The sequence below is a fragment of the Spermophilus citellus genome (assembly GCF_964194105.1).
Source record: "Spermophilus citellus genome assembly, chromosome: 17".
NCBI lineage: Eukaryota > Metazoa > Chordata > Mammalia > Rodentia > Sciuridae > Spermophilus > Spermophilus citellus.
The window spans coordinates 27,468,176-27,483,976 of record NC_138199.1 but is presented as its reverse complement, the minus strand read 5'-3'; the positions used below and the strand labels follow the sequence as shown (position 1 = coordinate 27,483,976).

General features: G+C 38.5%; 1 long non-coding RNA gene across 1 annotated transcript in view; it reads right to left on the bottom strand.

Moving 5' to 3' along the window:
- Positions 1-1,627: 1,627 nt before the first annotated feature.
- The window catches only part of LOC308635679, a 36,225-nt gene continuing 22,051 nt past the window's right edge, over positions 1,628-15,801 (bottom strand). Inside the window, exons 2-4 of the long non-coding RNA XR_014019232.1 lie at positions 12,290-12,402; positions 11,881-11,983; positions 1,628-2,074 (exon numbers count right to left, since the gene is read on the bottom strand). This is a non-coding gene — a long non-coding RNA (uncharacterized lncRNA). The remainder of the gene's footprint in view (positions 2,075-11,880; positions 11,984-12,289; positions 12,403-15,801) is intronic.

The window sequence follows — 15,801 nt, the reverse complement described above, 5'->3', positions numbered from 1 at the left end:
TGAGTGTGTTCAATGAAGTTTGGCATTTACTAATCATTTACAACTGTGTTTTGGATTGAAATGCATCATTGCAGCAGTCAGTGTGTGTGTATTCCTAGAAAGTAGGCTGTGAGCTGCTGCTGACCCACTCAGAGACAGCTGGGACCAGCCTAAAGAATGTCACACCCAGGCCAGCAGGTCCGGAGATCTGTCAGCTGTTACCAGATAGGCCATTTGGTGTGCTGACTTAAGAGGAAGATTATCCCTCCAACTGCAACCACTGTTGAGACTGGAAATTAACTGATGTGTGACTGTTCCTGAGATCTTAGGAAAATACTGTGACTTCATTCATCTTCCAGGGAATGCCAGAGAAGATGAACTGGTTTTGTCTGTGTTTCTCAACTTGGGGCAAACAGTTCCCTGAATATATGCAGTGATGTGTTCAGGACAAGTCCTACCCCAGGATAAACATGGGCATCTTCCTGAGTATTTATTTGATTCCATGGGTAATAACTTACCTTATTTTATTTTAAAATAAATGAGTGTGTTTTATGGGACAGAAAACAACATATGATGAAATTTAAGGATAAATCTGAGGCTTTGAAGAGATTATACTTGCTGCTTCAGGTCTTACTCTCAGACTTCCTGAAAGATTTGTCCCTTTCTCCTGCAGATAGTGGTATTTTGGTACAATATAGTGATTATAGACTCCCAAGGCTAATAGCTCTTGTTTGATGTTTCTTTGTTGTACCCTCCTGGGCAAATTATGTAACCTAGCTGGTCTCAGTTTCCTAATCTGTAGAGAAAATGATTGTAGCTAACTCACAGAGTTGTTAAAAGGTATAATTGTATAATAAAATACTTGTAAGATGCTTATCACATGCCAAGTATTTCATGGAGTTAGCTGTAGTAATGCTGGTAACAGCAGCATCAGATGGAAATGCTTCAGATCTTTAGCTCATTTTTTTTCAAAGTTTTTAAACTTAACAAAAGTGACATCTACTGATTGTAAAATATTCAAATATAGAAGTAAACATAGGAAAACACAAATGATTATCTTTCTCCTAAATTCCATTGATCAGATCAGAGGTAAACACAGATAGCTGTTAGGTATGTATCTTTCCTTATAAACTTTTTTTTTTTTTTTTTTGGCACTAGGGATTGAATCCAGGGATGCTTAACAACGGAGACTATTCCCAAGCCCTATTTTTTAATATTATTATTATTATTATTATTTTGAAAGGATCTTGCTTAGTTGCTTAGGGCCCCACTAAATTGCTGAGTTTGGCTTTGAACTCACGATCCTCCTGCCTCAGCCTCATGAGCCAGTGGGATTATAGGCTTGTACTACAGCGACCAGCTATTCTAAACATTTAACAACTTTTTTTCCTTTTATTTTGCAGTGCTGGGGATTGAATTTAGGGTCTCACACCTATTAGGCAGGTTCTGTACCATTGAGACCCACCCCCAGTCCACATTTAAAAAAAATTCAACAGTCATTTATGGAATATCAACATTTACTCTGTACCACTGTTACATTTGCATCCTCATTCTTCTGTTATCTTCGGGACATTTCATCTGTGCTGCCAATCTTTGCCTTCTTCCACCAAGAATGAAAGGAAAAGACAGTTCTCCAGACCCAAAGCCACTGTCCATAAACTTCATTTAGGTAAATCACTTCTACAAAGGACCTTTTACAGAGAATGTAATCTGATTAGACTTTTAGAGACTGGGGAGCTTCATGTAAAATGATCTTGGCATGTTTCTTTTGTTCTGAATGGCTTCAGACTTCCATCTTGATTTTGTGATTCCTACTTGAAGGATGAAGGCTTATTGAAGCCACTAGTTCTTTGACTTCATTTCTCAGTGTTTGCTGCTTCTTCCTCTTGCCTCTTTTGCTTTGAATTCTCAATCTTGAGACCTTTTTTCAGGGGTCACTTCCTCCAGGCAGCTTAATGCTATTTCTCTCACCCGATGTGAATCATATGCCTTTCCTCTTAACTGCATAGTGTCCTCTAAAGTTTGATGTGGTTCCAGTTTCACTGCGTTGTGATTCTAGTTTAGTACTCTTTGCTCCTCACGAGATCAGACAGTGCTGAGGACAGAAAACATGCCTGTGTTCATACCTATGGCTTAGCACATGTCACATGATATTTACTAAATAAAAAACATGTGAGGGGCTAGGGATATAGCTCAGTTGGTAGAGTGCTTGCTTTGCATGCATAAAGCCCTGGGTTTAATCCACAATACCACACACACACACACACACACACACACACACACACACAAACAAAATGTGAAAAAGATTGGTAGGCGTGGTCTTTTTATTTATCTTTTTTACAAAGATGACTGCAATATTTTTCCACCTCTTTATGCAAATTATTTTGAAATAAGACTTTGCTGTATCTTACATCAAAAGGTAGGGCTGGGGTTGTGGCTCAGTGGTAGAATGCTTGCTTAGTATGTGTGAAGCACTGGGTTCGATCCTCAGCACCATATTAAAAAAATAAACAAATAAAATAAAGGTATTGTGTCCATTTATAACTAAAAAAATTTTTTTAAAAAGTAGGTATTTTTCCTCAACTCTTTAAACTCTGGACTTGGCCAATGGGACATTGTAAAATGTGGTACAAGCAAAGGCTTAAAAAGTACTTGTGCAAAAGATATTGCCCTTTTTTAGCTGTGACTGAAACCATGAGACTGTGATGTGAACAAACCTGAGCTACCCAAAAGAGAGCCTAATAGAGGAGGACTGAATCCAGCCTGCACCCTGTTTGTTCAACTGGCCTATTGCCAGACACATGAAGAGGCTATCTTAGACTATTTGGCCTCATTTAAGGCTTTACTTGACTCCAGACACATAAGTGACTCCAGGAAAGATGAGCAGTAGAGTCACTCAGATGATACCATTCAAATTACTAACCCACAGAATTATGAACAAGCCATAAAGTTTGGGCTGGTTGGCAACACAGCAATAAGGGACTAACACAGAAGTTACTTAGTAAGTGATAGTTCCTTCATGAAGTATCTATTCCTACCTTATTTTTAGTGTTTAACTTTTGTAAATGCCTGTTCAGACTTTATTTCACTTATTTCTTACAGCAGCAAATAGATAGTTCCTGGGGAAAAATTCATAGAAATAAAAATTCTGAGTCAAAGAGTAGTTGACATTGTGATTATCTTTGCAGATTCCATTCTGGGTCAAATAGTTTGGGTAGGATGTTGCTACCCAAACATGGTAGAGATGACCCCTCTCCTGGGTCAGTCAAATAGTTTGGGTAGGATGTTGCTCACCTATAGTTCCAGGTGTGAATCACCCTAGGTCTAAATTAAATCTGTGGAAAATCCCCTAGGTTTGGATGAGACTGCCAATAGTCCTAATTGACCTAATCCAATATCTTGTTATCATGTGGAAAGTTACTCTGATGGGATAGGAAGCGGGTGCAGAATCCAGAAAAACTGCACTGGCCTTGCTACTAAATTGAAAATAAAGGAATAGAGTGAGTTAACCTACAAATATTAACAAAAAGAAAGCCCTTGTAACAATTCTAACATCAAAGTAAATGAAATAGACTTAAGAAAAAACAATCTTGAGGGGCAAAGAGGAACAGAACAGGGTGATAGATCAAGAAGACAAAATAGGTCAGCATGGTGGTGCATGTAAATTCAAAGCCAGCCTCAGCAAATTTAGTGAGGTCCTAAGCAATTCAGTGAGATCATCTCTAAATAAGATATTAAAAAGGGCTGGGGATGTGGCTTAGTGGTTAAGTGCTCCTAGGTTTAATACCTAATACCAAAAAAATTTTTATTTTGAAACAGGGTCTTACTGAGATACCCAAATTGGCCTCCATCTTGGGATCCTCCTGCCTCAATCTCCCAGAAGCCTAGGATTATAGGTGTGCACCATCATGCTTTAATAAAATGTTGCAGATTTAAAAGTGTACTTCAGAGTGACCTCAGTATCTGTAGATTCTGCCTCCATGGATTCAATCAACCTCAGATGGAAAATATTTTTTTTTTAATTGCATCAGTACTGAACATGTTTAGATTTTTCTTGCTATTATTCCCTAAACAACACAGTCTAACAGCTCTTTACATAGTGATTACATTGCATTGTAACTAGTCTACAGGTGATTTTAAGTATATGGGAGGAGACTGAGGTTGTAGCTTAGTGGCAGAGCACTTTTCTCGCACACATGTATGAGGCACTGAAAAATAAATAAAATAAAGGTATTGTGTCCATTTACAACTAAAAAAATATTTTAAGAAATAAAGTATATGGGAGGATGTGGCCAGGTTATATACAAATACTATGCCATTTTAAATAAGGAACTAGGAGACTGGGAGTGTAGCTCAGTGGTAAGGCAGTTGTTTAGCATGTGTGAGTCCCTGGATTCAATTCTTTTTTTAAAAATTTTAATATTTATTTATTCTTTTTTAGTTTTCGGAGGACACAACATCTTTGTTTGTATGTGGTGCTGAGGATCGAACACCGGGCCGCACGCATGCCAGGCGAGCGCGCTACCGCTTGAGCCACATCCCCAGCCCCTGGATTCAGTTCTTAGCATCAACAAAATAAATAGGGGTTCCAGAACCAATTCTCAGAGGTTACCAAGAGATGATTGTATAAGGATTAGAAAATGTGATAAGCAGAACAACAGCTCTCAAAGATGTCTGGGTCCTAATCCCAGATTGTGTGAAGATGTTATCTTTCACAAGAGAGTCTTTGCAGATATGATTAATTTGAGGATTTTGAGATAACAAAATTATCCTGGGTCATCTGGGTAGTCCATGTAATTACAATTGAAAGAGGGGCAAGGGAAGACTTTGTCTAGAGTGAGGTTGAAAGAGAAAGATTCAAATGGCCATTGCTGGTTATAAAGAAGAAAGGAGCAAGCCAGGCATGGTGGCACACTCCTGTAATCCCACTGGTTTGAGAGGCTAAGGCAGGAGGATTATAAATTCAAAGCCAGCTTCAGCAATCTAGGGAATCTAGGCCTTGATCCTCCTGCCTCAGCCTCCTGAACCACTGGGATTATAGGCATGTGCCACCACATGCAGCTAAAACAGGATGATTTTTATATTTATTTTTTAGTTTTTGGCGGACACAACATCTTTATTTTATTTTTATGTGGTGCTGAGGCTCGAACCCAGGCCGCATGCATACCAGGTGAGCGTGCTACCGCTTGAGCCACATCCCCAGCCCCAGGATGATTTTTTTTTTTTTGAGAGAGAGAGAGACAGAGAGAGAGAGAGAGAGAGAGAGAGAGAGAGAGAGAGAGAGAGAGAGAGAGAGAGAGAATTTTTAATATTTTCTTTTTTAGTTTTCGGTGAACACAACATCTTTGTTTGTATGTGGTGCTGAGGATCGAACCAGGGCCGCACGCATGCCAGGCGAGCGCGCTACCGCTTGTCCCACATCTCCAGCACCCCCAGGATGATTTTTTTTTTAATTTTTTTAAAGTTTTTTTATTGGTTGTTCAAAACATTACAAAGCTCTTCACATATCATATTTCATACATTTGATTCAAGTGGGTTATGAACTCCCATTTTTACCCCATATACAGATTGCAGAATCACATCGGTTACACATCCACGTTTTTACATATTGCCATACTAGTGACTGTTGTATTCTGCTATCTTTCCTATCCTCTACTATCCCCTCTCCCCTCCCCTCCCATCTTCTCTCTCTACCCGACCAGGGTGATTTTTAAAAGAAAATTTAAGCAAGAAGTATCACTTTGAATTTTTTAAATATTTATTTTTTAGTTTTAGATGGACACAATATCTTTATTTTATTTTTATGCGGTGCCTCACGCATGCCAGGCAATCGCACTACTGCTTGAGCCACACCCTGAGCCCTCATTTTGAAATTTAAAATATATTGGCAGAACTAGGTGCTATGAGGCACACCTATAATTCCAGCTACTCCAGAGGCTGAGGCAAAAGGAGCAAAAGTTTGAGCCAGCCTGGGCAACTTAGTGAGACTGTCTCAAAATAAAATAAAAACAGCTGGGGATATAGTTCAGTGGTTGAGCACTAGCGTGGCATGCATGAGGCCCTGGGTTTAATCTCTAGTAGTGGTGGTGTTGGTGGGAGGCAGATCTATCTATTTGCCTGTTTGTCTATTCATTCATTCATCCATCCATCCATCCATCCATCCATAGCATAGCAGTAGGAAATGATGGGAGATATACAATGAGAAAGAGAAAGTAAATAAAGGATTGTAAATTAAATAGAAAGAATTCAAGGAAAAAAAGTGAACAGAAAAAAAATATTTGGTAGGAAAATACTGAAGAAATAACACAAAATAATTTTCCGGAAGTAGCCAGCTGAGATAGTTCCCACCTGTTGTTTCAGCTTCTGGGGAAGTTGAGCAGGAGCATCACTTGAGTTCAGGAGATCAAAGCCAGTTTGGTCAACATAGTGAGATCCCATCTCTTAAGAAGAAGAAGAAGAAGGTCCAGGCACAGCGACACATGCCTGTAATCCAAGATTCTCAGGAGACTGAGGCAGGAGGATTACAAATTCAAGCCCAGCCTCAACAATTTAGCAAGACTCTAAGCAACTTAGTGAGATCCTGTTTCGAAATTAAAAATAAAAAAAGGGTCTGGGGATACAGTTCAGTGGCAAAGTGCCTCTGGGAAGAAAAGAGAAGAATAAGAAGGAAAAGAAGAAGAGGGAGGAGAAGGAGGGAGAGAAGAGGAGGAAAGAAATTAACCAGGTTCAGTGACACCTCTGTAATACCAGTCACTTGGGAGCCTGAAGCAGGAAGATCACAAGTTCTAAACCAGCCTCAGGAATTTAGTCAGATACTGTCTATAAATAAATAAATAAATAAATAAATAAATAAATAAACAAACAAACATACATTTTAAAAGGCTGGGAATATAGCTCAGTGGTAAAGCACCCCTGGGTTCAATCCTCAGTGCCACAAAAGGAGGTGAAAGAAATTATTTTCCAGAATTAAAGGATGAGTTTTCAAATTGAAAAGACCTACCAATTGCCCAGCACAATTATGCAGGAAAGACTCACACCAAGCCAGTCTTAATAAAATTCAGAACACAGACAATAAAAATGTCAAAAGAAATAAAATAGATCATCCATAGAGTCGGGAATAAGAATGACACTGATTTCTCATCATAAATATTGGCAGCTGAAACACAATGGAGCTATGCCTTCAAAATTCTGAGAAAAAAATTGATTCCCATCCTAAAAATTTCATTAGACCATGATCCAAGGGTGACAGGATAATAAATACATTTTAACATGAATCATCTCAGAATATTAATCTGAGATGTGGCATTACATTTCTCAGTAAGCCCCTGAAGGATGATCTCTATGACAATCCATGGGTTCACGAAATAGGGGCTTTAACACACATACAAGAGCAAGGAGGGGCATTTGAGAAACTACACCCAGCTTTATTTTGTATTTTATTTAGCTACAGGATCTCACTGAGTTGCTTAGCACCTCGCTTTTGCTGAGGCTGGCTTTGAACTCAAGATCCTCCTGCCTCAGCCTCCTGAGTCGCTGGGATTATAGGCATGCGCCACTACACCTGGTTTAAGAGAAGTTTACTGCACCTGGTTTAAGAGAAGTTTTATTTACTTATTTTTATTATTTTTTGAAGTTTTAAGGAAGGAACTCAGGACCTTGTACATGCCAGGCAAGCACTCTGCTACTGAGCCCAAGAGCGCAGTTTTGTTAAGAGAGTTAGGTTGCAGACTTTTCTTTTTCTTTCTTTTTTTTTTTTTTTTTGGTTGCAGATTTTTCTATGTATTAAGTCCATAGAAAACCATCCAAAAGCTATGGCACACCCTGCAATCCCAGTGATTTGGGAGGCTGAAGCAGGAGGATCACAAGTTTGAGGCCAGGCTCAGCAATTTAGCAAGAAACTTATCGATACTGTCTCAAAATAAAAAATAAAAAGGACTGGGAATGTGGCTCAGTGATACCAAACACACACACACACACACACACACACACACACACACACCAAAACAAAAATAAAAACCAAGAAAAACAAAAAACAAAGGACAAAAAGAGGAGACTAACTCAATCAGATTTGATGGCATATCTGAAGTAATAGTCATAAAACCAGAATGGTGATGCTTTGACAATAGAGCCATAATCAGAGGAACAGAACAGAGAGCTCAGAAACAACCCAGTACATCTATGGGAATATGATATAGGGTAAAGATGATGCCACAAATCAATATGGAATGGAGGAATGATTCAGTAGATGGTGTCTGGAAAATTATTTCACCAGGTGAAGTATGACTCCTATCACCTATAGCTGTGTTTTGAATGCTTGTGTTTCCTCCAAAACTCATGTTGACATTTAATCCCTATGTAATAGTGCAAGTGAGATTTTAGGGGTGATTAGGTCATGAGGCTCTTCTCTTGTGAATGGGATTAACATATTTATAAAAGAAGTTTCACAGAGTATTTGGGGGTAATTGCCCTTATGCCTTTTACCATATGAGGATGGTAGAAGGTGCCTTGGAAGCAGAGACCCAGTTTTCATCAAATACCAAATCTAGCAGCTCCTTGATCCTGTACTTCCCAGCCTCCAGAGCTGTGAGAAATAAGTCTCTATTGTTTATAAATTACTCAGTCTCATAAGTGTTTGTTTTTTTTTTTGTCAGCAAGGAGTGAACCCAGGGACACTTAACCACCGAGCCACATCCCCACCCCTTTTTATATTTTATTTAGAGACAGGGTCTCACTGAGTTGCTTAGGGTCTCGCTAAATTGATGAAGCTGGCTTTGAACTTGCAGTCCTCCTACCAGCCTCCCAAGCTGCTGGGATTACAGGCGTAAGACACGGCGCCCAGCCTCAGGTATTTTGTTATGTTCATTTGTCATGAACGAACTAAGACACACTGCTGATCTGTATTTCAGAAGAATTAAATATCCATATATGAAAGATAAAAGAGCACAAAAAAAGACAGGAAACACACTGGAAAATGGATAAAGGACATACATTTTTCCAGAGAGGGAAATGCAAATGACTCATAAACATAAGAAGTTCATACCAGTTCAAATTTTCAAGTAATGAATGACATACAAATTAATCAATGAGATACAATTTTATACCTACCACAGGGGCAAAACTTAGAGAATAACAAGTGATGGTAAGAATAAAAGAAATGAGCATTCTTTTGCCTCGTTATGGGATGCAAACTGGTACAGATGTTATGGAAGGAAATTAAGCAGTATTGGGAAAGTCAAGGATACAACTACTGACAACAAAGAAGGCCAACCTGGGGTATGTACATCAGAGAGTTCTCAGATTTCCATGCGGCCAAGTGTAAGGATGCTCCCGGATGTTCATGGCAGCTTATTGTAGAAATTACAAATATTTAATTGTAGGTATCCATCATGTGTGAAATATTTGGGTGCATCTAGTGTTGCTGAGAAGCAGGACCTATGAACTAGACCTATGAACTAGAAATATTATTATTTCTATCCTGTATCTGTATATATAGCAACATGAGTAGGTCATAAAGACAGAGCCTTGAGTAAAATAATAAAAGGAACAGAAATAGATCATAGGCTAGCTAATATTGTTTGTGTAAATATAAAACAAACACAAAATAGCAATAGTATTTTATAATATATCTATTTCTGAGGACACGTTTCAAAATAGAACAGTGGGTTTATATGGGAAGGAAGAGGGAATGTCAATCAAGAATAAAGAAGAAGGGCTGGGGTTGTGGCTTCGGTAGAGTGCTTGCCTAGCATGTGTGAGGCACTGGGTTTGATTCTCAATACTGCACATAAATAAACAAAGTAACAGTCCATTGACAACTAAAAAGTATTTTAAAAAAAGAAAAAAAGGAGAAGCTGAGCCCTGTGGTATGCCTGTAATCGCAGGGTCTAGAGAGGCTGAGGCAGGAGGATTGCAAATTTCAGGCCAGACTTAGCAATTTAGGGAGCCAATCAGCAATTTAGTGAGAACCTGTCTCAAGCTACTAATGTAAAAAAAGATTGGGGGTGTAGCTCAGAGGTAAAGTGCCCCTGGGTTCAATTCCCAGTAATAATAATAATAAAAAAAAAGAATAAGGGAGAGATTGGGCTGGGGTGTAGCTCAGTAGTATAGCATATATTTAGCCTTCCTGTAGGAAACCTGGGTACCAACAACAACAACAACAAAAAAGTGAGAACGTAGAACAGTTAAAATAAGTGAAGGATTTTTCATAGATTATTTGCACCATGAACATCCCCACCCCCCAATATTTCTAAAGGCAATTTCAGCAAACACTTCAATGGAATTTCTTGAGGACTTTGCAGTATAATTCTAAGAGTTTCTGGAAGAATAAGTCATTAAAAAAATCTGAAAACTTTGAAAAAGAAGAGCATCTAGCAGTGACTTAGCCTACCAGATAATAGAATGTATAAATAATGCAGCAGTCACCAGGACAGTATGTTACTGGCACAGGAATAGATTGAAGAATCAATAGAACAGAAAAGAAAGGGCAGAAATAGACCCAAGAACTTATCAAATGCTACTAAATGATGAGAGTGACATTTCTATTAAAGGGGGGAAAGGCTGGATTTGATAACAAATGATATTGGAAAAACTGACTAATGACTTTGGGAGGAAGTCAGAAACATATAGAACAATAATTAAGATCTTTGAATGTAGACAAACTGGGAGTATGAATGCCAGTTTTGCCACCGATTAGCTGTGTAAGAGCAGGTAAGATACTTAACTTCCCTAAGCCTTATTTCTCCCATATTGTAAGGCAAAGTAGTAAAAATGACTACCTCTTATGATTGTGAGGATTAAAAGAGATAATGAGTGTAAAAAAAAATAAAAATGGGTGACTGTCATGCACATTGTGCCTCATAAAAGTTAGTTATTATTATTTCTATCCTGTACCATATGCAAAGTAATATACAAAATGAAACCGCAAATGTTCTAGAAGGAAAATAAATGAATATTATTATGATCTTGGGGAGTATGAGGACATTATAAATATTTCTAAATACTCTAAGGGTAGAAAATATGAAAGAAACAATAATGGTTCTGACTACCACAAAAGCCCCAAAGCCAAAAAACAAAAACTTCCTTATATCAAAATCCCCCCATAGATGAAGTAAAAATATAAATGGTGAACTGGGGGAAATATTTGTAATATATGTAACAAACTTTAATAGTGTCTTACTAGGGACTGGGGTTGTGGCTCAGTGGTAGAGTTCTTGCCTAGCACATGTGAGGCCCTGAGTTCAATCCTCAGCACCACATAAAAATAATAAAGTAATAAAGATATTCTGTCCATTTACAACTAAATATTTTAAAAAAATAGTTTCTTGGGCTGGGGATGTGGCTCAAGTGGTAGCGCGCTCACCTAGCATGCGTGAGGCACCTGGGTTCGAGTCTCAGCAACACATAAAAATAAAATAAAGATATTGTATCCACCTAAAACAAAAAAAAAATTTAAAAAAATAGTTTCTTGGGCTGGGGTTGTGGCTCAGTGGTAGAGCACACGCCTTGCACATGTGAGGCACTGGGTTCAATCCTCAGCACCACATAAATATAAATAAAGGTATTGTGTTCATCTACAACCAAAAAATATTTTTTAAAAAATAGTGTCTTACTTATCATTAAGAAAAAGATGGCTAAGTGTGATTACTTATGCCTGTAATCCTAATGGTTCAGGATGTTGTGGCAGGAGGATTTCAAATTCAAAGCCAGCCTAAGAAATTTAGTGAGGCCCTAAGCAACTTAGCCAGATCCTATCTCAAATAAATAAACAAACAAATAAATAAATAGGGCTGGGGATGTAGCTCAGTGGTTAAGCCCGGGTTCAATTCCTGGTACCAAATAAATAAATAAATAGAAAGAAAGAGAAGAAAATAAAAAGATGAATACGATAATAGAAAAATGTACCAAAAGCTGGGTTTGGTGGCACACACAGGTAATCCCAGAGACTCAGGAGGCTGAAGCAGGAAGATTCCAAGTTCATGACCAGCTTCGTCAACTTAGAGATACCCTGTCAACAAAATAGATAACAAAAATGGCTGGGGATGTGGCTCAGTGGTTAAGTGCCCCTGTGCCCCTGAGTTCAATCCCTAGTACCAAAAAAAAAAAAAAAGAAAGAAATGAATTAAGATGAAATTCTTGGGCTGGGGATATAGCTTAGTGAGTATTTGTCTAGTTTGTGTGAGGCTATGGGTCAATCTCTAACACCACTAAAAATAAACTAAGATTCCATTATTCATATATCAAATTAACACAATAAATTTGTATAACATTGTTTACTTTTACTAACCATATTTCTGAGCACTGACCCACCTACCCTCTATATTCATATAATTCATTCTCATCAGCAGATTTTCATCAGCAAGTCACTGGACCAGACTAGGAAATGTGAAGGACCTAGGCTGACAGCACAAGGCATGAAGACAGTATCTGAAAGGAGACAAACACAGACAGGTCAGCTCTCTATGGTTTATGCAGCCAAGTTGCAAAAGATGTGTTTGACCTAACACATTTCTCCTGAGGAAATAACACAGAGGGAAGTTATCAATTCAAGCAAGCTGCTTGAAATGAAATACTATGAAGAACCAAGGACGGGGCAGTGTGTTATTTATGGACTATGTTCAAGCCAGACTCCTAAAGGAGTAGAGCCCAGTGGAAGACAGTTGGGAGGAACTAAAAGAAAGCCAAGCAGGTGCATTTATAGCAACAGACAAACCGAGAGAGAGAGAGAGAGAGAGAGAGAGAGAGAGAGAGAGAGAGAGAGAGAGAGAGAGAGAGAGAGGAGGGGAGAGAGAGAAGAGAGAGAGAGAGAGAGAGAGAGAGAGAGAGAGAGAGAGAGAGAGAGAGAATGAGAGAAAGAGAGAAAGTGAGTGGTTTTCTCAGGGACAAGATGACTGTTTTCTGCCCTCCCTAAGGTGCCATGATTCATTTTTGCTTTTTTCAGATTTCTTTATCCTTACCCTAAACTTTCATTGACTTGAGCTGTTTCTAGTAGGTTTATTTTTCTCACAACTAAAAAGAGCTCTGTCTGGAACATGACATTGGTGAGATGGAGGAAAGATGTTTGCTCTCCCATATCATGTTATTTTTTTTTAACTTTTTTTTTGGGGGGGAAGTGGTTGGAAACAGTACCTTAATTTTATTTATGTATTTATTTTTTGTGGTGCTGAGGATCAAACCCAGGGCTATGCATGTGCTAGATGAGCACTCTACTACTGAGCCACAATCCCAGCCCCCATATCTTGTTATTAATCCTCAAGATGAAATCATAGGGCTCGACAGAACTAACATTTTTTGAATGTTCATTATGAGTACTAAGCAATTTAAGTACAACATGTTATTTTATCCTCACAATAACCTGAAATTTAAAAATTCTCAAGCCTGCTTTATAGACGAAGAAATCAAGATACTTTGAAGTATGGGAGAAACAGTGTTGTCCCTCAGCGTTCCATTTGCTCCCCCACATTTCCCAATCCCTCCCAGTTGAACGGGGCCAGAAGTACCTCTACATGATTCTGTAGCTTTTCTTTGTCCTTGCTGTGGTATCCAGAAACTGTGGAATCTCCATTGTTACTTGAAGTGTCTTTTAGAACAGAACCCCCCACATCTCCCCTGACTCACAGTGAATAGCAAATAGACAGTTATAATAAGAAATGATTTGTTGTCATTAGTGACTGAATCCAGGGACTTGCACATGCTAAGCACATGCTCTGCCACTGAGCTACACTCCCAGCCCCATCAAATGAATTTTTATTTACTGTACTAAGATTTCAATGTTTTGAATTTTGTTTGATTTATTTTAAGTGAAGTACAACCCAACCACTCTAACTAGGGGGTCTAAGTAATTTGCTCAAGGGGACATAGTTGGTATATGGCACAGCTAGTATTCAAAATTAGATCTATCTGCTTTTTTTTTTTTTTTTACCTTGGTACCAGGGAACTGAACCCAGGGGTGCTTAACCACTGAGCCACATCCCCAATTCCCACCTCTTTAAAACATATATATATATATATTTGGTGTTTTTTTGTTTTTGTTTTTTAAAGACAGGGTCTTACTGAGTTGCTTAGGGCCTCACTAAGTTGCTGAGGCTGGCTTTTTTTTTTTTTTTTTTTTTGGTACTGGGGATTGATCTCAGGGGGCACTCAACCACTGAGCTACGTCTCCAGCCCTATTTTGTATTTTAGAGACAAGGTCTCACTGAGTTGTTTAGTGCCACACTTTTGTTGAGGCTGGCTTTGAACTCAAGATCTTTCTGTCTCTACCTCCTGAGTTGCTGGGATTACAGTCATGTGCTGCTGTACCCAGCTTTTTTTCCTAAATTGTGGTAAAAAATGTGTAAATAAAATTTATTATTTAAATCACTTATAGGTGACTAATTCAATGACATTGAGTATATTCATAATGTTATGTGATCATCACACACTTTCCATTTCCAAAACTTTTCATCATCCCAAACAGAAACTCCATTTCCCATTAAATAAGCCCCCTTCTCCTCCCCCAATCTCTAGTGATTTTCCTTCCTTCCTTCCTTCCTTCCTTCCTTCCTTCCTTCCTTCCTTCCTTCCTGTGATGGGGATTTAACGCAGGGTGCTCTACCTCTGAGCTATATTCCCAGCCCTTTAATTTTATTCTGAGACAGCTCTCACTAAATTGCCTTGAACTTGGGATCTTCCTGCCTTTGTCCCCCTCCCGAAGTCACTGGGACTACATGAGTACACCATTGCCTCTAGTTTATTCTACTTTCTGTCTCTTTGAATTTGTCTATTTTAAATAGTCTTATAAATGGAATCATGTACTATTTGTCCTTGTGTGTATATGTGTGCTTAACATAACATTTTCAAGGTTCATCCATTTTGTAAAATATGTCATTTCATCCCTTTTCATGGTAATAATACCATATTATATGTATATACTACATTTTGTTTATTCATTCATCTTTTGATGAACATCTAAGTTGTTTCCACCTTTTTGTCCATGGTAAATAATGCTTTTATGTCTGTTCCAGTACCAACATTCAACTATTTGGGGGGTGTATACCTAGGAGTGAAATTGCTGGATCCTGTGGTAATTCTGTGTTTAACTTCTTGAGGAACTGCCAAACTGCACTTTTTTCTTTTCCTTTTTTTTTTTTTTTTTTTTTTTTTTGAGGTACTGGGGATTGAACTCAGGGGTACTTTAGCCCAGAACTACATTCCCAGCCCTTTTAAATTTTTATTTTGAGGCAGGGTCCCACCTAGTTGCCCAGGTTGACCTTGAATTTATAATCCCCCTGCCTTAGCATCCTGAGTCACAGGAAATACAGGTGTGCAACACTGTGCCCTGCTTGCATTCTTTTTTTATAAAAGTCGTGTTTTTTGAGAAATAAAAGACATACAATAATATTCGCTTTGTAGGTATAATTTCATGAATTTTGTCCAGGATATACAGTTGTATAACTATCAGTATAATCATACACCAGAATTCCCCTGTGTTCTTGTGTACTCAGTTTCCTTCCCCTATCTTTAGTCCCTGGCAACTAATGACCTGATATCTGTCTTTATAATTTTGATTATTTTCCCAAAATGTCATATAAACAAAGACATGAGAGCTTGGCTTCTTTCATTCAGCACAATGTTTTAAGATTCATCTAGGGCTGAGGGCTTGTAGTTCAATGTAAGGACTTGCCTAGCATATGCAAAGTCCCAGGTACCCCCAGGTGCTGGCATCCTCAGCACCCTGAAAAACAAAACAAAACAAAAACCAATTCACAGTTGGGCCTGGTGACACAGGCCTGTAATCCAGCGGTTCAGGAGGCTAAGGCAAAAGTTCAAAGCCAACCTCAGCAAAGG